Here is a 26,247-nt window from a genome sequence, read left to right as displayed (position 1 = left end):
TCAGTGTTAGTATTTCCATCAAGAGTAATAAATCATATTCCCTTGATATGACAAGCAACATTGTTACCAATTCTAGCAATTCCTCCATCATGACTACTGAACCTAATAAATTCATTCATGTCACTAGTCATATGATGTGAAAAATCACTATCTATGATGCAATCAACTTTCTTTTTAACCTGCAAAACTAGGGTTTTCTCTTCTTTAACTTCTTTTTCAGGATTTTCTTCTTTTATAGCTACAAATTCCAACTCCACATCACTTTCACTTTGAATTCTTTCATCAGACTCATCATCTTCATTTTCATACAAACAATCTCTAGGCCTTCTATACTTGAAATTCTTCTTATAATTTTTCTCTCTTTTAGGAAACTTAGAATAATAATGACAAAATTAATTGCAAATCCAACATTTAAAGATTCTATTTACCATATGGTTCTCTCCTTACAATTAGGGAAATTCCTTCTTCAATTCTTCTATCCTCCTCAAATCTAGATCTGATGTTGCTAGCATAGTCTCCATGAGTGCTTGCACTTCTTGACAAAGAAGGTTGAACACTTAATGCACTAAAATTTGTTTTCACTCTAGGAAAATATCTAGATTTCTTGAGGCTCACTTTTGTTATTTCCAATCTTCCAAGAAGAGTCTCTTTGTTAATCTTCTAAGTGTAGAGTTTCACTAGCTTAATCATTTATGTTTTTTGCATGAATGGTGGTGCCAAAAATTTTAAGATCTACCAAATAATCCCATCTTCATTTTTAGATCCATTGTAAGACTTAATTCCTACTACAATTTCTAATATTCTACCAGTATAGCTTCTTACAGATTAATCTTTCATCATCTTAGCATCTTGAAACAAACATATCCAATTTTGTAATCTTATTCTCTTAGCATGACGTACATCACCTTCAAATATAATTTCTAAAGCTTTTAAATTTCATGAGATTTCTTTAGGGATTTTACCTGACTGCATTCATTTTCAAAAAAAGCTAACAATAATGCTTCGTTGGCAAGCATATTGAGCATAAATAGATCTCTTTTGGCTTCACTAAAATCCTCAAGTTTTATTTCTTCTACTATCTCCTTGCCATTCTTTGTCATCACCCAATTCCCTAGACCTATACATAGAAAAGGAGTCTTCATCTTCTCTTTCTAGATGTCATAGTTAACTCCATCAAATTTAGGACTTTCTTTTCTAAAGTGACCCTCCATTAATCTCCTTAAGTTGTTAAGATTTTCCTTCAAGGACTTGAGGCTCTGATACCAATTGTTAGAAAGTAAAGTCCACCAAGATAACGGGGGGGGTGTGGTGAATCATTTATCCGAATATTAAAACCTTTATCAACCTTATTAATCCTTAACCATGTGAGTAATATAACCAACAACCATAAGAAGATACACATACACAATAACACCATATATGTTAACTAGGAAAACCCTTAATCAGAGGGAGAACCCCGATAGGGATGGTACCCACAAAATGATGTACTAATATAAAAGTTTCTTGTAAGAGGATGGACTTTGTAAGGATTCAATGAATTACATTCAATACATATTAGTCCTTGTTAGGAGACTTTGAATCCCTATTAGAAGATTCCAACCCTATTAGGAGTTGTGCCAACCCTATTAGGAGTTGTAGAAGGTAGAAGGACACATTGTCCAAACATCTTTAGGGGCAAGACCACCAAAATCACTGCCCAACTGATCTCTATATTATTCTTTGTAGAATAATAGAAATGAATAACTTGAACTCCTCCATCCTCTTGACTAGACCAAATCTCTTCAGATATTTAAACTCGCATCACATTGATCCCTTTGATCTCTTACACGCATTTACCAACTTTGCAAATCACTTTCTCATAGATGATAGAATTCACTCTTGTATAAATTACCCTCACTTATATACTTTCACACTTCATCATAAGGAAATTAATGTTCCTCTATACCATATCCTTAAAATAATTTCTTGAGTTATCCTTGCAGCTTTGCCAATTAATTATTTTAGGACCTCATTAAGATATTACAATTCATTACATCTTTTTGCAATCAAAAAATATTGTCAACTCACAAACTTTACAACTTCTTACATGTGCATCCTTAGACCTCATTCACTTACTTACCTCATTCTATCCCTATTAAGAGATTCAATCCAAACATTAGAAACCACTTGTCAGGTACTTAGTCTGCACATTGTCCTATGTAATGCTTGAAGAACTCTTATATGTCTTTGACCGTCTACATGCGCACTTGTCCACTTCATCAGGACACAATGCAGAATATATCCTCAACTTTACTTGACCTCATCATCAATACATAGTCTATATGATCTCATTCTCTATATACTACTCTTGTAGTCTTCATAGAAACAATACTATGTTGACATCAATGAAAAATGCAACATGTCAATCATGCTAAGAAACTCTCCAATAATTTGGATACTCTCCAAAGGATTACCATTAGCATTTATGCTAACATTATCATAGCAATGTCTTGCATGTAATACAAACAAATAATGTAGTTTTTTTTGAATAAGATATTAAAAGCATAAGCATAACATAAATCATAACTTAAAACCATTTTAAATAAATTGAGAATAATGACTAATAAATTATTTGAAAAATAGGATATCAAATTTAATTGTATGAAGTTTTAATTTTGTATTTTCAATTAGATTAATTAAACTATCAGATACATTGTTATGCTTACTAGTTAATCATTTTGATTAGTACTCATTAGATAATTAATATCTATCTATCATATACAATTAATAATTTATTAAAAATAACTGATCATAAATAATGAAATAGTATGTGTTTGTGAATAGACATGTGCCATCCCCTTGTCTCATCCACAATATAAATACAAGAGAGGTCATTTCCTTTGGAATACACTAAAATTATAGGCATTGCTATCAAATTTGTCACAATCTTTACACACACACACACACAATCATATACAATTAACAATTGCTTAAAAATAACTAATCATAGATAATGAAATAGTTTGTGTTTGCGAATAACATGTCCCATCAAGGGACATGTCTCCCCTTGTCTCATGAAAAATATAAATACAAGAGAGATCATTGCCTTTGGCAGACACTAAAATTATAGGTATTGCTATTAAATTTGCAGCAATCTTTCCTGAACATGATATTAGACCAAAGTTTGAGAGGAGATTTTTCATTCCTTACAAATGGGTAGATGATGAATATTTTCAGCCCAATTTAAAAGGTATGGCATGTCCATCAATGGATGAGAAGATGTTTGACAATTAAAATGTCTAGTAATTCATCACTCCAAAATTATAATCATTAGCACTATGAATCATCTTTAGTGAGAAGCTACAATCTAGTGCTTTGTAAGTGAAAAATGATTCAGGATAGGTAGACTTAGAGGTCTATGATTCCTATTTACAACTCAAGCCCATGATTTTCAAAGCATAATTTTTCATGCATGCCTCGAAATATGAGAAAACTGAAACATTTGAGGATTTTAGATAACCTTGCATGACTCCAAATGAATGCCAATATGTTAAACCTTGTCCTATGTCTTCAAAAATTATGTCCACTACAAAGTCTTCTCATTCTCTTTTACTGATTTTGTGTTTTGAATAAGGGAGAAGAGGATTTCATTGGTGTTATAATCATACCTAAGGAAGCTTTGGTCTTTGGCATAGAAGGAGCCTCTAAGAGAAACATGATTTGGGTACTTCATATTTGTAAGCATACACAAATATTTCTCTTGGTCACTTTTGTTACACTTCTACACCCTCATCCCAAAATCACAACAGTCACCTTGAAAAAATCCTTTGGACTAAATATTTAACTCTCTTTTCCACCAATCAAGATATATGACAATGTATATTTAGAAAGAGAAATTATCATTGGCCAAACTGTAAAGTAAGCAACACCCTACTAAGATTTATGCTACCGTTGGCACGATCATGCAAACCATACAAACTACTACTCTCTGAATTAACAATAGTTAATTTTCTTCCTTATTTCATGCATAGATTTGAGGGATTTTCATATATTTTAGTCAATCATTTTCTATAGAGAAATTAATCATGAATGAGGAAAGTAGATATTTTCACATACAACATTCACTGTTGATTATTTCTCATAAAGTATACATAGTTGATACATAGTTTGTGATGGAATTTAATTAGTGTGTTTAGATATAAATCAGTAAATTCTAATCTTTTTTTCATAAATGGGGGAGTCTATAAAGGCTCTAAATATATTAAAGTAGTCTAATAATTTAGAATGACATATACAACAACAATAATTAGTTTTCTACTCTACATAACAACATAGCATTTCTCTATCAATTAAAACTTCCTTTTTATTTTTTTATAAATCATGTTTATTATTGAGCTCTTGTTTTTGCTACTACTATTGAAATTCTACTTTTGATTCTTTGAAGGCATCATCATGACAAACACTCTACCAATTCTAGAATTTAATGAAGTTGATTATTAATATTGTTCAATCAACATGTAGACCTTTTTTTATAGGAAGTGACTATACATTATTTAATCTAGATACGAGGAGCCTAACAATTGGGATGATCGTCAAGGTAATAAAAGGAGAATTAAGAAGGAAGCTGAAAATAAAAATATAATGGCTTTATTTCACATTTAGATGTCTCTTAATAAGAGCTTAATTCCTATGATTATTGATTCATAGACAAAAAAGGAGGCCTTAAAGACTCTAAAATATGTCTACCATGTTAATAATTGGATTAAGGTTGTCAAGTTATAAACCTTGAAAAGAGAATATGAGAAATTGAAAATGAAGCAAACTAAGAATGTGGGAGATTTTTGTGTAAGAGTCAAGGATGTGGTCAATAAATCAGCTACTTTAAGTAAACCTATGAGCCAAGAATATGTGATACATAAGGTGTTGAGATCTTTAACCCCAAGATGGAATAATATAGAAATAATTATGGAATAGTGAAAATATTTATCCATTTAGAAATATGATCATTTGTTTTGATCCCTCCTCATGTCACACAAGGATAGATCAAACGATACCTCTACAAACACTAACGAGAAGGATTTTGATTCCAAGTTTAAAATTTCATAGAATCATGATGCTATAAATATCAATAACAACAATAAAGGCCTAAGAATGGGTGACAACCATAATTACTAAAGAAAAATCAAAGGGAGAGGTGGTAGCCAAGGACAATGAGGCAGAGGTAGATTTAATAAAATGGACATTCAATTTTATCATTGCAATATGTATCAACTTTTTGAGAAAGAGTGTAGTTTAAAATTGGTTAATAATAAAAATGTCAATTACGTTCAAGAGAATAAATATTCTTCTTCAAGTAATTTATTTTTGTGTTATGAAAAATTTTAAACTAATGAAAATGACATTTGGTATTTGGATTTGGGGTGCTCTTATCACATGTCTTGTAATAATGAGATATTTTTGAAACTCGATGATGGTTTTCCATTTGAAATATTACACTTTGCATAACAATGCAATGGAGGTTACAGCTAAAGGAACCACAAATGTTTAGACAAAGAAAGATATCCAAAGTGTTCAATATATTTATTATACTCCAAAGATAAAGAATATATTTTTTAAGTGTTAGGCAACTATGTGATAAGAATTATAGCTCTAATATTTGATAATATGAAATGTGTTATCTATAATAAGAATAAGTAGCTAAAAGTATAAAGTTGTGTCACATTTTAGGCTAACTTATTAGAATGACTGAATTCGAGTATTTATATCTAAAAATCAATTTTGTTCAAACATATCATCTAGATAAATTCATTCTAGTTAAGTTATATATGGTCTCACACTTTTCCAATTGGAAATGTCTATTAAATGCATGTTATATACTAGTTTGTATTGAATTACTAAAGAAATCAAATTATTTCAGAAAAATGACATTTCAATAACTCTTACTATTTTTATGATATTTTTTAATAACATATAAACACCATTTTATAGAGCTCAGAGTCAAGAGTATTATCATATAGACTTTATAGTGTTTTAATTAGATATAGTATATTGTAATCAAAAAAATCTACAAGCACATATTTTAACACTTGAAAAGATGACGGGATAAAAGCATAAACCTAGGTCACCCTTTTGTAAAGGAAAAGACTAACAAAAGTATAACTGTTCACTTTCAGTTATATAAAACTAGTATTATTATTTAGAATTTGGAAATGAAGTAAACTAATGAAATGTGTAGAAATTGATCAAGTTTATGATTATAATTTTTAACAATTATTTGGAATAAGAATTGATATATTTTCATTATTTTTATAGACAATTTTTTAGTTGTTGAAAAACGTTGAAAATTAGAGGTCTAGTTCCCACAAAAAAAAAAATGGAAAGAAGTTTATTTCCTTTTGATCGCAGACTATGTTATAGCTAACATAAATATCTAGAACATTCAAAAAAAAAAAAAATGGCTTTAGACCTATATCTTCTCTTTTATAATGATTCAAATTTCAACTCCCCTAAAATTGATAGTTTTCATTTCCCACTATATTTTTCAAAAAAAATCTATTTTGAACAAAATAAAAATCATACATTATAGAAGAGGACTCTCACCTCTAGAACATGATATAAGTTTCAATTTTTTTTTTATATGATTCAATATTTTTTTCTTTCTCAAAATCAACATCTTTTCGAGTGTTAAAATACATGCTTGTAGAAATTTTTAATTATAATATACTATATCTAATTAAAAAACCATAAACTCTATATGAGAATATTCTTGACTTTGAGATCTATAAAATGGTGTTTATTATTTATTAAAAAAATATCATAAAAAATAGTAAGAGTTATTGAAATGTCAGTTTTTTGAAATAATTAAATTTCTTTAGTAATTGGATATAGACTAGTATAGAACATCCATTTAATAAACATTTCCAATTGAAAAAGTGTGAGATCATATAGAACTTAGATAGAATGAATTTATCTAGATCATATGTTTGAACAAAATTGATTTTTAGATAGAAATACTCAAATTTAGTCATTCTGATAAGTCAACCTGAAAGGTGACACAACTTTGTACTTTTACTCGTTGATTTTGAGAAAGAAAAAATATTGAATCATATCAAAAAAATTAAAATCATATGATGTTCTAGAGAAGAGAGACCTCTTCAAGAATGTATAATTTTTCTCCTAGTTAGAATAGATTTTTTTTGAAAAATGTGGTGGGAGATGAAAACTATCAATTTCAAGTGAGTTGAAATTTGAATCATTATAAAAGAGAAACTATAGGTCTAAAGCTGATTTTTATTTTTGATTGTTCTAGCTATATATGTTATCTATAACATAGTCTGAGATCAAAGGGAAATAATTTTATTTCCATATAGTTTTGTGGTGGGAACTAGACCCCTAATTTTCAGCATTTTTTAGCACCTAAAAAATTATCTATAAAAATTAGGAAAATATATCAATTCTTATTCTAAATAATTATTAAAAATTATAATCCTAAACTCAATCCATTTCTACACATTCCACGAGTTTACTTCATTTTCAAATTTAGAATAATAATACCAATTTTATGTCATTGGAGGTGAACAGTTATACTTTTGTTAGCCCTTTCCTTTACAAAAGGGTGATTATAGCTATTCCTATGACAAACAAGAGGGTGTTTCCTTTGAAATTTTTTGAAAATAAAAATTATATTGTCAACATGACATACAAGGATAAAAGTTGGTTGTAGTATCTCATGTATGATCATTTAAATTTCAATAGTTTGAAGCTTCTCACATAAAATTATTTATTAATTGGGTTGCCTAAGATTGAAGAGAATAAACATATTTGCGAAGGATTTGGAAAAGGGAAGCATGCAAGAAAATCATTTCCAAAAGGTAATGCATGGAGGGCACATAACCCACTTCACCTTATTCATTCAAATATATCCACTCCTATGAAAATACAAAGTTCGAGTAAGTCATTATATTTTATCACTTGCATTGATGGTAACTCACAAATGTCTTAGGTATATTTTTTGAAGACTAAGTGAACATAATCAAATGTTTAAGAATGGATCGTGGAGGAGAGTATTTCTCCAAGAAATTTTCAAATTTTTATAAGATGAATTGAAGAAAAAGGTGATTCACAACTACATATAAACCTTTAAAAAATGGAGTGGTTGAAAGAAATAACCATACTATGGTAGAAATAGCAAGGATCATGTTATAAAACAAGGGTTTGAACAATTTTATTGGAGAGATGCAAGTGTTACAACACAATATTGTCAACAAGTCCACTAAGAAGCCCCTCATTAAGTCCAAGTGAAAGTCCGTCCTCAAATCTAGGTTCTACTAGAAATGCAAGAAGATTACATTTTTTGTCAAATGAATGAAAATAGGAAACATGAAGAAGATCCCATAGGTTCTCAATAATAAATTTTGTATTACTTGCTAAAGCTGATCTCAAACCATCAAGTTTTGAAGATGCATGTACTAATGAGGTTTGGATGCAAGAAATGAAAGGAAGAGATGGTTTTAATTCATAGGAATGAGGCTTGGGAGCTTGTAAAGCTTCCACATTAGAAGAAAAATAATGGCACCAACTTGGTCTAGAAGATCAATTATAATAGTGATGGGAGTGTTAAAAGACATGAGGAAAGATTGGTTGCTAAGGGTTTCCTTCAAAGGTATGGTATTGATTATGAAGAAAATTTTGCACTAGTATTTATCACTTGAACGTGAAAAGTTCCTTCCTTATTGGGTACTTGGAAGAGGAGATATATGTAGGAAAACCAAAAAAGTGTAACGCCCCGCCAAGGAATCAAAAAGAATTAACCTAGAGTTTCACTAAGTTTGCTAAACAATTTTTTTTTTTTTAAGTAAGAATGTATAACATACACATCAAACACATAGTAGCAGAAGCAATAACATGTAATCATCAACAAACATACATCACAAGTTACATTCCTTAAGGATCCCAAGATGTTGAGTCACATTTAAATTTAATTAATTCTAAGTCTAACAACTACCACATACATATGAAAGAATAATCAGAAAGTCCAATGTCCATAATATACATTTTCTCTGAATGCCTCTTGGCAATTTAATTCGGAATGCTCAACCATCCACTGTACATATCACAGGGTATGAAAGGCTTAAAAGAATATACATATGTAAAGATAAAGATACATCATCCTCAAATTCATGATACAAAGTACAGTAAAATAAATGAAACTAATAACATACTTGATACATCCATACATCCATAATGATAAAAAATCTATCATAAAATCTAACCATCCATCATAATAATCCAAGAACATAGTGAAGGTAAATGCCAACCAAGAAAGCTCCAGCCACGGTGACCACGGACGGATCTCAATGATAAGAGTAAAAAGCACTACCACCCGACCGCGTGGAACCTAAATGGTCCACTCCCACCGCGCTGAGGAGATAGTCTCAAGTCCCAAACAAGGTATCAAAACACAAAACACAAGTACTCTCTAAGTCTGGGAAATCCTAAAAGTATACTAACTCAAAGGTTCCAACATAGAAAGACATCTAGACCCAGAGGCACCACAAAGACACGTAGGAAACTTGCTATGCAAGCGAGAAAGTGTCATCACAAAAGTCACGTAGAAGTTACCCGAGCAATCCCTTAGGAATCTCGGGTCCCTAGTGATTCCTACGGCCACTAGTATCCTCTTGTACTGACGAGGCATACTGCAGAATGCAAGGTCGTAACCAAGCGTTCTCTCTACCCCATCCTAGCCTGTACTAGCACTCAAGGCATGGGAGAGAACATACAATTATCTTATTAGGTTCATTTAAGTCAGTATTTAGGTGAGATATTTTCACTTGTTAAAACAACTTACAATGGGTTACTCCAGGCAGCCTCTTAGGGCCCCGATCCCCATTGCAAGCCACTTCCCGACACTACACATAGATAACCTACCCTAGGCTCATGAAATCAAAAATCAAAGAATCATAATAAAATCACCTCAGTCCTATACAAGCAACTGAAAAAACATCATAAAAGATAAGCCACAAAAATTACATCAGTTCTTCATGAGCAACAGGTAAGCATCAAATAATAATCATATGGTCACAATAGTTCTTTATCAGCAACTGAAGGCATCAATGATAAATCACCAAAATCCAATGGTTCTCCAATGAGCAACCAGAAAGTATCCCAATAATAAATCACAATACTGATCAAAGACTCCAAAATGGTCAAGTCAACACATGACATCATCAAGAACATAACAAACACTTTAATCCTCTCAAGCGACCGAAAGCAATCAAAGTATAACTGATTGAGACTCAAAAATGGTTATCAAATATAACTGATCGAGACTCAAAAATGGTTATCCAATATAACTGATCGATGACTCAAAAATTGTTATTCAATATAACTGATCGATGACTCAAAAATGGTTAAGTCGGGTATCTTATATACATATACTTCAGCTTCGCACAAGAAGACTGAAAGCAATAACAACTAGTAAATACAATCATGTCATAGAGCACTCCTTCACATTACCATGGTCGGATTAAGAAAGATCGAGACCAAATCATCATAACATCACATTCACAACCCCGAGCCTCTGGTAACAACCTAAATTGGTCAACACTAGAACAATCCCCAAAACCCCAAAAGCACAGACGGAACAATAAAACAGTACAGTTCATATCTTTGATTTGATTTCAAATACACAATAGGGTTAAAAGTAAAGTTTCAGTCTGCGTTTCAAAGTATGTTTTAAGTAAGAAGATTCTCTTATTACCCTATAGTTAACCCATATATTTGTTGAATGAAAATAAGGATTTATTCCCATAATTCTTGAAATCGATTTTCTAAAATATTCTAAGGGTAAATTATAAATATATGTTTAAATTTACTAAGATAAATTCTTATTGATTTTCGATAAAAATAATTGTAATTCTATTAAAATTGAAATTTGAATAATCTTTTAAGAAAAAGATCTCCTATCCTACTAACTAATGCTTATAATTATTAAATTTCATTTTAGTTTAAGCAAACTAATATCCATTAAATTCTATTTTATTATTATTATTATTATTATATTTATTAAATTAATTATATAAATTTATTAATTAAATATAATAAATTACAAACTTTTAATAAATTGAATTAAAAGAAATAATATTTAAAAGTAAATTACAATATTAAAACTTTAAATAATATTAATTTTAATAGCATTTAAAACTTTTAATAAAATTTTTAATTTAATAAAAGTTTTAAAATGAAAAAGGGGCCGACGGCCTTCCCTTAAAGGGACTGCCAAAGGCGTACCCTGCTGCCGTAGGTCTGCGCCAGCAGCGGTACGCTGTACCACTGCTGTCGCAGCCTGCGTCAGCAGCGACGCCGACAGAGGTGAGTGGGGACGGGGTACGGGTTAATCCCTGCCCAATCACTTTTTTTTTAATTAATTAATTTTTTTATTTTTATTTTTAAAACAATATTTTTATTTGTTTAAAATTTTAAATTAAAACTTTTCAAATATATTTAATTTATAAACATCGTTTTAAACAATCTTTTTTTTTTTTTTTTCCATAATATATATATATATATATATATATATATATATATATATAATAAATGATTGAAATTTTAATCTGATAGAACTAACCACTCAGATCTCTAAATTAAAATATTCCTTAAAAGAATATCATCTCTTTTCAATATAAAATTTAAATAACAAATTTCTTCTCTTTCATTTTAATAAAATTTTTCAATCAAGATTTTCTTTTCTTTCAAAAGCTCTCCCTAGTTTAAATTGTAAAATTCTATCATATAGAATGAGGGTTTCAAATTGATTTATTCTTCCAATTCTATTATATAGATGAAATACAATATAGTATCATAAGGTTCATAACAAGAGAGCGAAAGGATCAAACAGTGAAATCTAGACAATTTGAATTTAAAATCCACAAGCACGAAGAAGATAGGATTATCAAATTGCATAATTCAACCTGTGATCAAACACAAGACCCTACCTCAACCTGATGCTATTATGCAATCTCCAAAAACTGTAAGAGAATTCACTCCTCTTCAATAACCTTCTTCTGAAAATCTTCTTTTGAATTCGCCTTCTGAAATTTGCTTCCAAAAGTGTCTCCCAAAATTTCTGTCTCCCCCAAATTCCTTGTCCAAATTCGTGTCCCCCAAAAATGAACCCCCAAGTTGTGATAAGGAGTCTTCTCCTCAAATCGGGGCACTAATTGTGCGTTCACCCGAGAAGACTCTTTACTCAACTGAGTTAACTCCAAAATTAAGTTTTATTATCTTTGCTTTATCTTTTTAATGCATATTAAATGAATCATTAAATAACTTTATTTAATTTTTCCACTTGACTTCTCTTTTTAATCTTTATTACTTTTAATCCCATGTGCACTTTATGAAATTAAAATAACATTATAATTTTCTCTTATTTTATCTTTTTAATTAATTTCTTTATTTTCAACACATGCTCGCATCATGCAATCTTACAACTTTTAATAATTAATATATTTTCACTTTTTAATTTATTTTAGAAACTTAATTGATAAAATATTTAATTAACTTAAATAACAATAATATTTAGCATTTATTTAAAAATGAACTCTAAATATATTATTATTAAATTAAATAAATATTATAATGTTCTAAATTATCCTTAAACTTTTATCTCCAAATTTAATTCTTTTTATTTAATTAATTTCTCAATTAATTAAATATAATCAAATATTAAAATATCATAATAATCTTCTATTAAATTAAATCATTAATTAATCATTTTAATTAATTTCTTTTATATTTAAACTCATGCTTAGATCATGCGATCTAGAAACCTTTAATAATTTAATATCTTTTCCACTTTTAATTTATTTAAGAAACTTTAATTGATAAAATATTTATTAATTCAATTAATAATAATATTTAGCATTTATTTAAAAATGAACTCTAAATATATATTATTATTAAATTAAATAAATATTATCACATTCTAAAATTATACTTAAAATTTTTATTTCCAAATTTAATTCTTTTTATTTAATTAATTTCTCAATTAATTAAATATAATTAAATATTAAAATATCATAATAATTTTCTATTAAATTAAATCATTAATTAATCCTTTTAATTAAACTTAATTAATAGAAAATACATCAAGGACTCATAAAGCAACATACGAAAACCCATCATAGAAAAATACATACTAAATCAAACAAAAAGGGTTATAATCACGAAATAACATCATTTGATGCATTCGGAGGGTACTTAACTCAAATACTTGCCCTAATTATCAATTAGGACAATTGGCTAAAGGGTTTAGGAATTGGACTTAAGAGTTTATCTCCCCTCTCTTACCATTGAGATAATGCGATAGGGTACGCTCATCCTGGCAATTCAGGGAAGTCGATACTCGGTACCTGCAACCTGCATAAAATCCACGCATGTACAGACACAATATTCTAAGCTAAACAGACAATGGCAGGAAGTGGTGCATCGTGTAGATCCCGACTAGCAGGTGACTACGACTCCCTTCCTAAACCACATCAGAAACACCATACATAAAGAAAACAAACACGCACACCATACACATGCAGAATGGGGTAAGTATCCATAAGAAAGCACATGTGATAATAAACCATCTAACTAATCCTCATCAATAATTGAAAACATTGAATAATCATCATACATGCATGAAATATAGAGTACCAAATAATCTCATCATATAATAAATTGAGTGTAAAACAACATCTGATAATCTGAAAGTAATGCTACTAAACATCAAGTATAAAACTGGCCTAAAAGAGTTTGGCAATTAAAACAAAATGTGAACTAGGGGTAGGCACTACAAAAAGTTTAAAGTTCAAGGAAAAGGAGACCATGTCTACAAGTTGAATAAGTCTTTGTATGGCCTCAAGAAAGAACAATGAGTATGGTGTTGTAGGATTGATGGATATTTTTCAGTAGGATGGATTCCAAAGAAAAAAGAGTGAATTTATGCTTTACTAGAAACAATAAGGTAATGATATTTTCATTGTGATTTTGTATTTTGATGATTTTTTATATATGGGTATCTTTTAATAAACGATAAAAATAAATTATAGGGAACCTGAAACCCCTAAACTTTTACAAATTGATTTAAACTTGAAGTCCCAAAATGAAATAGTATCTAAAACATCAGACACGCCCCTAGCCAAAACCAACATTAACTAGAAAAACACCAACACCAAAAAAGTAGCTCAAGTTAAAGCACAAATAAATAGAAATAAATAGGAAAAAATGATAAAACACATAGGTGAAAGAGACTAAACTAACTTTTCCACCTTATCTTTTAGCTCCCACCAAAATGGCTTTGATCTTATCAAGGGCCTCCTCAATGTCTTTTTCTATCAATTTAGGTTACTTTCTTCCACTTCTTCTTAGTGGTTGAGAAAATTCATTTACTAGGACTAACTTACTTTATTTCCTTCTCAGCTTCCTCCAGGTTAAGCACAAAAATTCACCTCTTTATCCTGATCCACATTTTTCAAAACTCTATCCATGCAAACTATGACGTCTTCATGAAGACCTTGACATCTAGAAAGAGAATATTTTGTCACATTTTCCATTTTCTCAATATTTCTCTTTAGCTCCTTGATTAGCTCCATGTCACCCCTCTTCTCTACATCCCTTTCCATCAACCCCCTCTCCTCATGTTTCCAATGCATCTAATCAATTTTACCTTCCATATCTCTAAATTTAAGGTTAATCATTTTAAGGGAATGGTAGGTCCATTTGTCAAGCTTGGGAGTATACAGGGAGACTACTTTTGTTGTTTGTAAGAAACTATGAGGAGGAATAATTGCCAAATAATTAATATCTTCCTCTATTAATTTGACATTGAACTCTTCCTTATCCACTTTCAACATAGGAAACCTTACCTTTCTTTTCTCTTCTTCCTCCCATAATGCCTTATCCATTTTTTCGATAGATTTTTTACTCCATTCCTTGTTGAAGTTGATGAAAGATCAGCCCCATAGCTCCCAAGAATCACTTGCATGCAAACACTTGTTATAGAAGAAAGAAGCAAAAAACTATGGAGGCTAGAATTGCTAGATCCATAGATGAGACATTCTTGATGAGCAAAAAGAGAGATTTCTATTATCAAAAGTGAATTAATTACAAAGAGATCAATACTCATAAAAAGATATCAAGACCCAAAAAGGGTAGCCTAAAAAGTTACAAAGGGTAACCTAAAAGGTAAAGATATTTAATAATTACTAATTAATTATTAAATAGAGAAAGAAAAATATGCTTAAAGTGATATCTTAAAAAGGGAGAAAAATTAATTTAATTAATGAAATTAAATTAACCTTTTTCTCTAACACCCCCCTTAAGATGAACAATAATGCAGTTACAAACAATGCAGAAAGAGCAAGGAAACCACAATGCAATGTTAAAAGAAAACTTGGGTCTCAACAACAAGGCCTAATGAGGTACCTAATCACAAAAAAATCTCTATGAAACAGAGAAATAGAGAAAACCTAGTGGGAAAAACCCTACTTTGAAAAGAGATAGCTGAAAACCTAGTGAAGGACTATAGAAACATCCAACTAGAGGAATTATTCTAGAAGATAGGAACAAGAGGAATCATGAAGAAAACCACTGAAACATGTAGAAATTGCAAACTCTATCAAACAGAAACTACTGATCTATAAAACTTCCTCTGAAATAGAACCTAACTAGGTAGAGAAGTCTTTAATCTACATCAAATTAAGAGGCAAACAAAAGAAAATAACTAAAATCAAAAATACAGATGGCATGAAACACCAAAGCCTAAAGAGATGATCAATAAAACCAAGGAAGCATGAGAAACAATAGAAGAATCCCCCTAATGCAGACAAGGGTGAGGTGACATGCATCTAAGAAAGTGGGCCAATATCTCCTACAAAACAGAAAGAACCAAGAACATCAAGAGTGAGAAAGAGGTAAAAACACCTATAAAGGCACATGCCATTGACACAACATGGGGCTAATGTAATGGAAGGGACACTCACTTGACAATGGTAGAGGTCACTAAAAGGAAAATAACTATCCACCCATGGCACTTTATAATGTAGTGTGAGTAAAAGAAGTCACAGTGATGAAAAAGATCCTAAAGATGCAAGGAGTGGAACTTTATCTCAGTGTGTTTGCATAAATATGTTAATAAATGATACAAAAAATGATCATAAATGTAAAAGAGTTGTTACAATAGATAGTATAGCCCAGAAGAAGAGATCCCATACCACAAAAATGATCCACGAACCTGAAACACCCAAGATATCCCCATAGTGCAATAAATAAAAAAACCATAATAGAAAGATCTTGGAGTAGAAATTGGAAGAAAAACTAGCATTTCTAGAAAGAGAACTAAACCATCTTTCCAAAAATATAAGGTTATTGAAAAATGGAGATGGGATGCTCAAGATATGCCCTCTAGAGTTAAAAAATAAACACTAAGCTTTGACTACCCAAATAGGAAACCAAATTGCATCAAAAGTCCAAATAACCTACACCATCACAATGGTCTCAGAAAGAGTTTTCCAATGATATAAGATTCATCAAAAAATACCTCAGTATGACAAAGATACGACCAAAAAACCATAGACAACTTTTTAAGACAACAAATCATAGAAATGATGGTTTGAAGACTATCAAATTTTGGCCCAAAAAATGATTTCATCAACACTTGTGGTAGGCCTACAATGTTAGTACTTTTCTTGACATCCCTACTATTAGTACTTTTCTGATGCAACATCCTTTTTTGGAAGATTTAAAAAGGTTTTTTAAAAGAGGTAAAAGTCTTTGAAGAATTTTTTTTTTTTTTTTTAAAGCATAGGCTTTTAAAAAAAAAAAATCATGAGATTTTTTCAATAAAGCCTTTTCTATTTGTTATTAATTTTTTAAAATAAAAAATAAATTGTCACCTCAGGAAATGTGCCCTAAATCTGGTAGCAATTATTTTTGCCTCAAATTTCAACTTTGTCCAAATTGGAAAATTTTTATATGAAAATATGGGTTTTTGGGCACTTTGAGCTCAATGATGATGTCCATTTGGGCTCAAAGTGACCCGAAAATTAGTGATCCCCCATATTCAATACATAATAATTGTGAAAAATGAAACCCTCAGGAAAAAAACCATAGATCTAAAAGCCAATCCAAACTTTTCATAAACAAAATAGGGGCATGAAGATTTGGAGCTCTAATACCATGTTGAAGTTGATGAAAGATCAACCCCACAACTCCCAAGAATCACCTGCATGCAAGCACTTGTTACAAAAGAAAAAAACAAAAAGCTATGGGGGTTGGAATTGCCAGATCCATAGATGAGACATTCTTGATGAGCAAAAAGAGAGATTGTTGTTATCAAAAGTGAATTAATTATAAAGAGATCAATCCTTATAAAAGGAGATCAAGACTTGAAAAAGGGTAACCTAAAAAGTTACAAAGGGTAACCTAAAAGGTAAAGCTATTTAATAATTACTAATTAATTATTAAATAGAGAAAGCAAAAAATGCATAAAGCAAAATCTTAAGAAGGGAGAAAAGGTAATTTAATTAATGAAACTAAATCAATCTTTTTTCTCTAACATTCCTGGCCCTCATCATCCTTTTCTTCAAAATTATGTACAAACATAATATATTGGGCTTAAAAAATATATCATAGTTAACCAACCTAATGCATTCTTTGAGACCTTCATTTTCCACTTTCTACTGAGTGGTCTAGATGTCTTTTTCTTTGTTTTCACCAAGCATAATAATTTTTTTATGCACCAATCATAGAGAAGGAGAAGAAAAAGGGTCATTACCAACCCTAAACTATCTTTCAATAGACTCACAATTTTTAGGTTCCTCCAAATTCTCTATATCCATTGTCACTTTCCAATAGCCATCAAACCCTTTTATTTCTTCTTCATACTCACCTTCTTCTTCCATCTTGGAGATAAGATTTGCATAGTTAACCTTCACCTTTGTCCTTTTAGAAGAGCTAGGGAAACTCATTTCTAATTCTCCTAAGATCCTTTTACCTTTTCCCAATTTGTCCTTCAAAATATCAGGCTTGCCACCTTGTTCAAAAATCTTCCTTAGTATAGGGTCTTGAAAAATATTCATTACATAACTATTAATTATTCTCATAAGGCCCTCATGTAAAAGATCTCTTCATAAATCTCTTTCAAAAGAGGATTCTCCATCTTCTAGTAATTATAATGCCTCTAGTCATGGTATGAGTGAGGAGGAAAAAGAATCTTTCTATGAGAAACTCATGAAAGATCTAATTAATACCTTCACTCAGGAATCTGTCAAAGATGATTTGACTATTGAAAACCAAAAGTTAATTGGGTATCTCTTTGAGCTCGGTGGGTAAGGATATACCCATGAGGAATTTAGAAATGATTTACTAAGTATGGAGGAAATAAATAATTTCAAAGGATTAAAATAGTCTCAGGAAGCTCTAGCTTTTCCTAGCTTAACAAAGGTGTATGTATGTATGAATGTATTCACATGTGTGTCTAGTCAGTTCGTAAGACTAGTGAAATAAGGGCTCATTTGGCTGTGGGAATAGGAATAGGGGAAAACGAATAGCTATTCTAGAATAGAAAATGGGGCTATGTATTCCTGTTCTCTGTTTGGTTCAACCAAAATTTGATGGGGAATTCACAGACCCCAAAATTTATGTTTTCTAAAATAAATAAAACTAGCAGAGGAATATGTATTCCAATAACACCTATTTGGATGGAATTGCAAAACCTCATTTTTGGGCCACAATTGGAATACGTATTCCTATTTTACTTCATATTCCAATTCCAATTTGGTGCATCCAAACGAAGAATTCAAAATTTTAAGAATTTACATATGCCTATTTCGCTTGTATTCCTGTTGCCAAACACACCGTGAGTTGATAAATTTTGAAATTGTTTCTTGATTATGTAAATATTCATAAAATAACTTAAGATGTAAAAATAATAAAATTAATATAATACTTATATTTTTTCAATTGTGAAATGTACAATCAATAAAAATTCATTGAAAATTTATAAAAATATAAATAAAATAAAAGTAAAATATGATTAATTGTGCATGTGTGTTGAGAATATTTAGAAGATAATCTAGTAGACCCAACTTGACAAAGTATAGTATTGTTTTTTCTTCATATTTAAACTTTTCCTTTTATCATCAACTTATAACAAAAGTACACATAACCATACCAACTTTGATGACTAATTTTCTTTCTAAAAGAAATATACCAATAATGTCAAGATATTTCCATTTAGTTAAGTGAAGTTTACAATGACATCTGTGGCTTGTCTCACTCTTTTAATTTCATTTTTACGATGGAAATACTTCTCCATTATAGTATTTCACACCCTCCATCTGCATCGAAGTCCCCAAATCTAGTTTGATGGTGAAAGAAATTTGTTGACACAAGCACAAGCCTTTCTGTGAGCTCAACCAAAAAACTAAATTCATGATTTAAAGGGATTTTAGACATAACGATGAAGAATCTCTATTACACAATAGAGGTCTTATGCATTGATGTAGGTTCAAAATGCTTCTTACGTCAACCATAAATGGGAGTTTTAAAAGCCTAAGATTTTTGTGGTGCTTGATTCACACAATTATCTTTTCTGACTTTCTAACATTGAGCACTATTAACTTGCCAAGACATGTCATATTTTTGGAGACCATTGTTTGTGCTCTTATAAAATATTAATTTAACTATATTGATTCAAAATCTAAAAAATATTTATTTATAACAAGGAAAAAAGAGGGGACATTAGAAAATATTTAGGAATAATATATCTATATAGTATAAAATAATTATTTATTTTGATTGATGTTGAGTATCAAACAATTTTGTTTAGAGATGGAGAGGCAAGATAGATAGAGGGAGATAGGAGAAATAATTAGATAGAAATGGATAGAGAAATATAGGGAGATGGGCAAGGGGATGGAGGTGGAGGAAGGTGATCCATAGGGAGAGATAAGGATAGATAGAGGGAGAAGCAGAGAGGGAAGAGAGAGAGGGTAACAAGATAGAGAGAGGTATATAGATGAAAGAGGGAAAGGAAAATAGAAATAGAGATGAATCATTTCATACCTCCATGATGTATCCATTTCATGCTACCAAAATTTATATATAGTAAAAATATTAAACATGAAATTCATTTTAATAATTTTTTATACAAAATAGTTTAAAACTATTGACTTAATTTACTTTTTAATTCTCTTTTGGCACACTACAACTTGAGTTAATTATAGATATTAATATTATATTATTGATGAATATGAACGTATTAATAAATTAAGAATTCTCTAATATTAATAAATTAAGACCTCTCTTTTCTTATTAATAAATAACTTAATAATAATATTGCTAAGAGGCCACAGATAGAGGAGCAATGGAGAAGAGGAACCCAAAGAGGGTTTCTAGCTAATAGCAGAAATTCTGGTTGGTTTGGAAGGGTTGGAAATGGATGGGAATCGTCCAGGAAACATGAAGGAAGGTTTTATTGGGGGAATAAGAACGAGAGATGGCAGAATGGGGATAGAACTTTTAGAGAAAGTTTTCAATGGAAGAATGTGGGCCAGAATAATGAAGACAAATGGGAAAATGGGAGATCAAGTCAGAATGAAAAGGGAGGGAGAACACACTCGGCGTAAAGATTTACATCAGTGAATTTAGGTGGGAAGGTGGATTTTGAAAATATAGCAAAAAAACTAAGCAAACCAAAAGCAATAGAAAGTCTAGAGAAACAAATATTTGAGGATCAACAGTAGACATGTTGCATAGTGAAGAAAGTAGTGCTAGATAGGTGTTTGGTAAAGGAGAGATGTGACTTTCTAGAGAAATTTTTTTCTTTTTTTAAAGTGGGGAGGGCCAAAGTTTGCATTAGAAAAGGTCAAAAAATGGTGTGATGAGAAATGGGGGGAAGTGAAAGATTTTAAAACTTTTAAAAATGGTTTCTGCATGGTGACAGTGGATATAACACAGGATAGGAACTGGATTATGAATAGTGGCCCTTATTTTATGGATGGATATGGGTTCTATTTAAAGAAATGGACCATAAATTTTGACCCAACAAAGGAGGTAATAAAGGAACTCCCTATATGGATAGGGTTGAGAAATTTTCCCTAGGAATATTGGCAGGAGCAGTGTTACAGAGTGATAGGTAAGAAACTGGGAACATACATAAAAGCAATAGAAATGGTGGACAGTGAAACTTTGCAATTGTTCCTTAGAATTTGCATAATGTGTAAGGACTACCATCTAATCCCAAAAATGATTGAGATCTTTATTGATGGGATTGGGTGCAGACAACCAGTGTCTATGGAGGAAGGTTTAAAGGTCTATGAGTTTTGTCTATGTGAGGAACATAACTTGAAAGAGTGCAAACAAGAAGGACATAATAAAGAAAAGGAAGAGGGGAAGCTACTTAGAAGGGTGACAGAGATAGAAATGATGATGGAGATGCAAAAGGATGTGAGCAAAAATAAGTGGAAGAGGGATAATGTAGATATAGAGAACATTATGATGGAAAAAATGAGAGCAAACAATTGTTAGGAAAATGGATGGAGGATTATGAGTTTTTAAATGGGAAACAGGCTCAAGGTGAGGATATGGTAAATGGTGGAGGAGGCAAACACTTATTGCAAGAAATACAAAAGGGTGAAGTAGGAAAGAAAGGGAGGACATGATTGGTGATTGATGACATAGGGATGGATTCAAAAACCAAGGTTGAAGGAGAGGAAAGGTTGATAGATAGAAATGTAGAAGAAATTTTAACAAGGGTTAATAGGGAAGATGATGAAACTCTAGAACCTCACGAGTGTGATGGTCAGTTAGAAGTGGTGTTTGAGAAAGTAGCAATAGAACATAGAGAATGGGAGGAAAATGAATGGTATATATCTAGACATGAAGGGGATATGGAAGGGGAGTTAGAGGATATTTTTAAGGATGTTGAAATTTCCCCAATCAAAAACTTAAAAGGCATATTAGGAGAATCAAGTTTGGAGGAGAGTCTAAATGGGGAGGATGTAGAAGGGGATGCAGAAGAGGATGAATATTTTTTTTGGGATGGAGGAAAATTTGATCCTTAAAGAAAATAGAACCATTGAGAAGTCTGAAAGAAAAAACATAAAGTTTTGGTTGGAGAAAGTCAAAAAAGAGGAAGAACAATCAATGCATTGATTTAGATAGCTAGAAGTGTCAGACGTCAAAGTAAACTAAAATTGAGAAGGGGTAAGAACCCCTTCCATAAGGGATGAAGATCCTATCATGGAATGTTAGGGGTTGCAATGCCCTTGAAAAAATCCACTTGGTCAAGAGAGGCCTAGATCAAGAAAAACCTGATATAATGTTCATGCAAGAAACCAAGGTAAAAATGGATGATGTGGAAGGAATGAAAAGAAATTAATGTAGATGGGAGAGTGTATAGGTAGCTACTAAGGGAACCTTAGGGGGTTTATGTGTCCTATGGAACAAAGAAACAACAAAGGGAGTTCTGATGCAATTTGACAAGAATAAGCAATGGTTAAGGTCTCCTCAAAACAATTGAGATAAAATTTAAATGTCATTAATGCATATGGCCCAACTCAGAGTAGAGAAAAGAGAGAACTTTGGAAAACACTTACAGATGTGTTGGAAACCTTACAAGATGAAATCACCATAGTAGGAGGAGATTTCAATTCTATCTTATACCCAAATGAAAAAAGAGGAGGTAAGGGCTAGAGGTCAACCTCACAGAAGGACTTCTCATATTTTGTGATGGATAATGGACTTATTAATATTCCCTTCAAATAGGGGGACTTTACATGGAACAATAGGAGACAAGGATTAGTCAATATTGCTCAAAAATTGGATAGGTTCCTTCTGGAGGGGGGGGATTGGACTAAAGTTGATTGGTCTATGGATGATGAGATCTTTCCTATTCATGGGTCTCACCACTTTTCCATTAGTCTAAGAGTACAGGAGGATCTAACTTGATTGGTGCCCTATCAAATTTGAAGCAATGTGGATGAGGGTGGATGGTTTTAAGGAAATGGTACAAAGGTGGTGGAGGGAAGCTCCTAAGAGGGAAGGAAACATGGATTTTAAGGTATTTAATAAGTTTCAGTTTATAAAAGGAAAATGAAAGGTGTGGAACAAAGAATCTTTAAAAGAAAAGAAGACTTGGAAGCCTAATTTAAAATCTTAAATGATAAGATAATTTAGGGAGGAATGAATGAGGAGGATTTTAAGTATGAAAAGGGGCTAAAAAAAGAGTATGATGAGACCCTGTTAAAAGAAGAAATGTTTTGGAGGAAAAAATAAAGGGAACATGGTTGAAAGAAGGAGATAGGAACACTAAGTTTCTCCATAATTCAGTAAAGATTAGAAGGGCTCACAATAAAATATTCTCAATAAATAATGGAGAAAGTGAGGTAATAAATAACCAAATATTGATAAAAAAAAAAGGGCATCAGTTAGTTTCTTCAAGGATAGAGGTCGATCAGAGGTTGGGGGGTAGGATTTAGATGAGGAGGTTCTATAATGTATTCAAAAGTGCATTGTAAGATCCCTCGTCATGTGTACTTGTTAAATATGAATTTCTAGGTTAAATCTATTGTAGGAGATTAGAATCGATATAAAGTAATGTTTTATGTTGTGAATGTCCTAATGAAATTGAGAGTAGTTGACACATTTGAGTTTTAATACACTATTGCATTATCTTGACTATTTAAACATTAAAATTTCACTAACGATGATACAAGGCATTTTCACATGATAATAAGGGTGTAGATTTTGGTACCTCAATGATTAGGTTTTATGCTTTTAGATAGTTCAATATTCCTTAATTGGTGATTTTTATGATGTTTGATTACATTATTTGATATTTTATGAACATGTATACTGATGTAGTGTAGAAAGTGAATGAAAAATTAACACTTTGATTATGCAAATTTAGTGGTTAAGTATATGAGCAAATTTGAGATAAATAGTTAATTAATTAAAGGATTATGTTTAGAGTTATGTGATTTATCCTAATGACTTATATATATGCATGTGATTTTCTTGAGCTACTGATGTGTGCAATGAGTGTGCAGGATATTTTAGTTGAAAAAATCTAACGGAGAAATGGAACTAGACCCTATGTACCAATTGTGGAAACTAGGGTTGAATCTAACAAAAGATGCACACCCTATTGTTCATATTTTATTTGTATCATGAGATGTATGAATGTATCATTCTATAATCAATAAGTGTTAATTTTTTGTAATTGTGATTTTTCAGTGTCGCTTGACACTCGTGACCTATATATGCATTCTAGCATGGTAGTTAGCATTAACCAAGTAACCTAAAGATCTAAGTTAGACTAGGTTAGTGGCCTTTTTTTCTAATCAGTTAATAATTGAGATTAATTACCCTAATCAAGATTAGTGAGTAATCTATTTTTTTTAAGGTTGTTAGAAAGTCCTTAAAATTCCTAGCTTTTGTTAGCTCCCTAATTAGTCCTTAAGGCCAAAAATCATGAAATCTAAGTACCTAAGGGGTATGGGTATGGGTTGGAGGAATTTTCCACTCCTCTAGCCCCTTTTGTTGACATTTATGGTCACTTAGAAAGCCCATTTTTACTTTATTGCGAAAACTGAATGTTTTCATCATGAGTACTCCACCTTGAGGTTAGCCTTATGTCTAGTTGAGTTAGAAGCCTCTAGAAATTTTAGGCAAGTAGGGGAGTTATTGCATTTTTGGAGTGGTTGAGCTTAGGATCTTATTTAGAAGCAATTTGGAGAGGAAATGAGTGTTAACCCAACCTCTAGTTTTAGAGTGGAATTTAGGATTGAAGGAGAAGGAGAAGGAAGGGAATACTCATCTCAAATTTTTCAATTGCCATAACCCAATTTTGAAGGTATGAATCCCTTAGCTCATGTTGTTCATGTTTTGTTGCATGCTTAAGTTATTCTATTTGCATATGCATGTTCTTGTGTGTGTGGAATATGTTTGGGGAGGTATTGAAATAGGTTATCTTAAATGTTTTTCCTTTGTATTTGGTTTTGAAATGTAGAAAGGATTGTATGGGTTGTATTGGCATTACTCACCCTCAGATAGAGGAAAAGTGGCCATGTACGAGGGAAGGTATTTAGTTGGACTCCAACAGTGGAGAGTCTCTTCTCAAGATGAGAAGAGGGAGAGAGGCTAGGGTGTTATGGGCCCCTACCCATTAGCACAAACCACATTATGAGTTTTGGAATGTAAGAATGGAAGAATAGAAGTTCTTGAGTTTATAGCCCTAAAAGGGCACTGTTATGGTGTTGTGTCTGACATCTCCTATTGGAGAAATCCACCTTCTCCCTAGTCTGGTTCAATATTGAACTTGTTGTGCAAACATAGGATGGGAGTGAATGTTTGTTTTTTTTCTTCATGTTATGATTGGTTGTCTCCTGGTTAGTTTTCGTTCTCTCCATGATCACCGTGATGTATTGTGGAATTCGTGATGGATCCCTTGTTAAGGGCCAAGAAGGAAATTCTAATTGTTATTGAATTTAATTATGTTAAGAGATTTCTCCTCGGGATTGAAATCTTGTGTAAAGACGTTATTGTTAACTTATTGTGAAAATGGCAATGATGTCAATTTTTCGTCTTGGTTCTTTCCTGGCAGAGCCTTTGAATCAGGTGGTTCAATAGAAAAAAAGATAATTGATTAATATTATTGCATATGAGTCTTATAGTATTTCAGTTTATGCATGTGTGTATTAAAAAAGAAAAGATAAAATGGTGATATACAATTATACAAATTTTAAGTTCAAATGTGTTAAGGAAAAAATTATGTTATGGTTTGAACTTCGAATATTTTTCATGATTATTAGACGACAAAATAATCTTACATTGTTGTTAAAAAAAATTATTCAACCCCTTTTGTTGAACTAATTATTTAGTAAATTCAATTAGAAAAGAAAAATATAAACCTCCTTGTTATAAAAATAATGTCTAGAAAATTCACACTTACAAAAAAAAAGGAGCTTGAAAAAAAATTGTTCATCTTTTAAGAAAAATGGTTCTATGTTTTGTATGGCAAAAGGTTTAATTCCCTCTTTTGGATAGAGAATCTTAAAAGATTCTCTAATTATCCCTTTAACCATAATAGATATTTCAAAAATTTAGAAAAGAATAATAAATAAAAAATAAAAAATCTATATATAAATAGCTATCTTAAAAAAATATCCTAACCCTATCCTAAAGTGAACCAACAACTAAACTTTAAACACTAAATAC

The sequence above is a fragment of the Cupressus sempervirens genome, chromosome 11, assembly GCF_028749045.1.
Source record: "Cupressus sempervirens isolate cs-2001-9-10 chromosome 11, ASM2874904v1, whole genome shotgun sequence".
Classification (NCBI taxonomy): Eukaryota; Viridiplantae; Streptophyta; class Pinopsida; order Cupressales; family Cupressaceae; genus Cupressus; species Cupressus sempervirens.
This window is presented reverse-complemented; position numbering follows the sequence as displayed.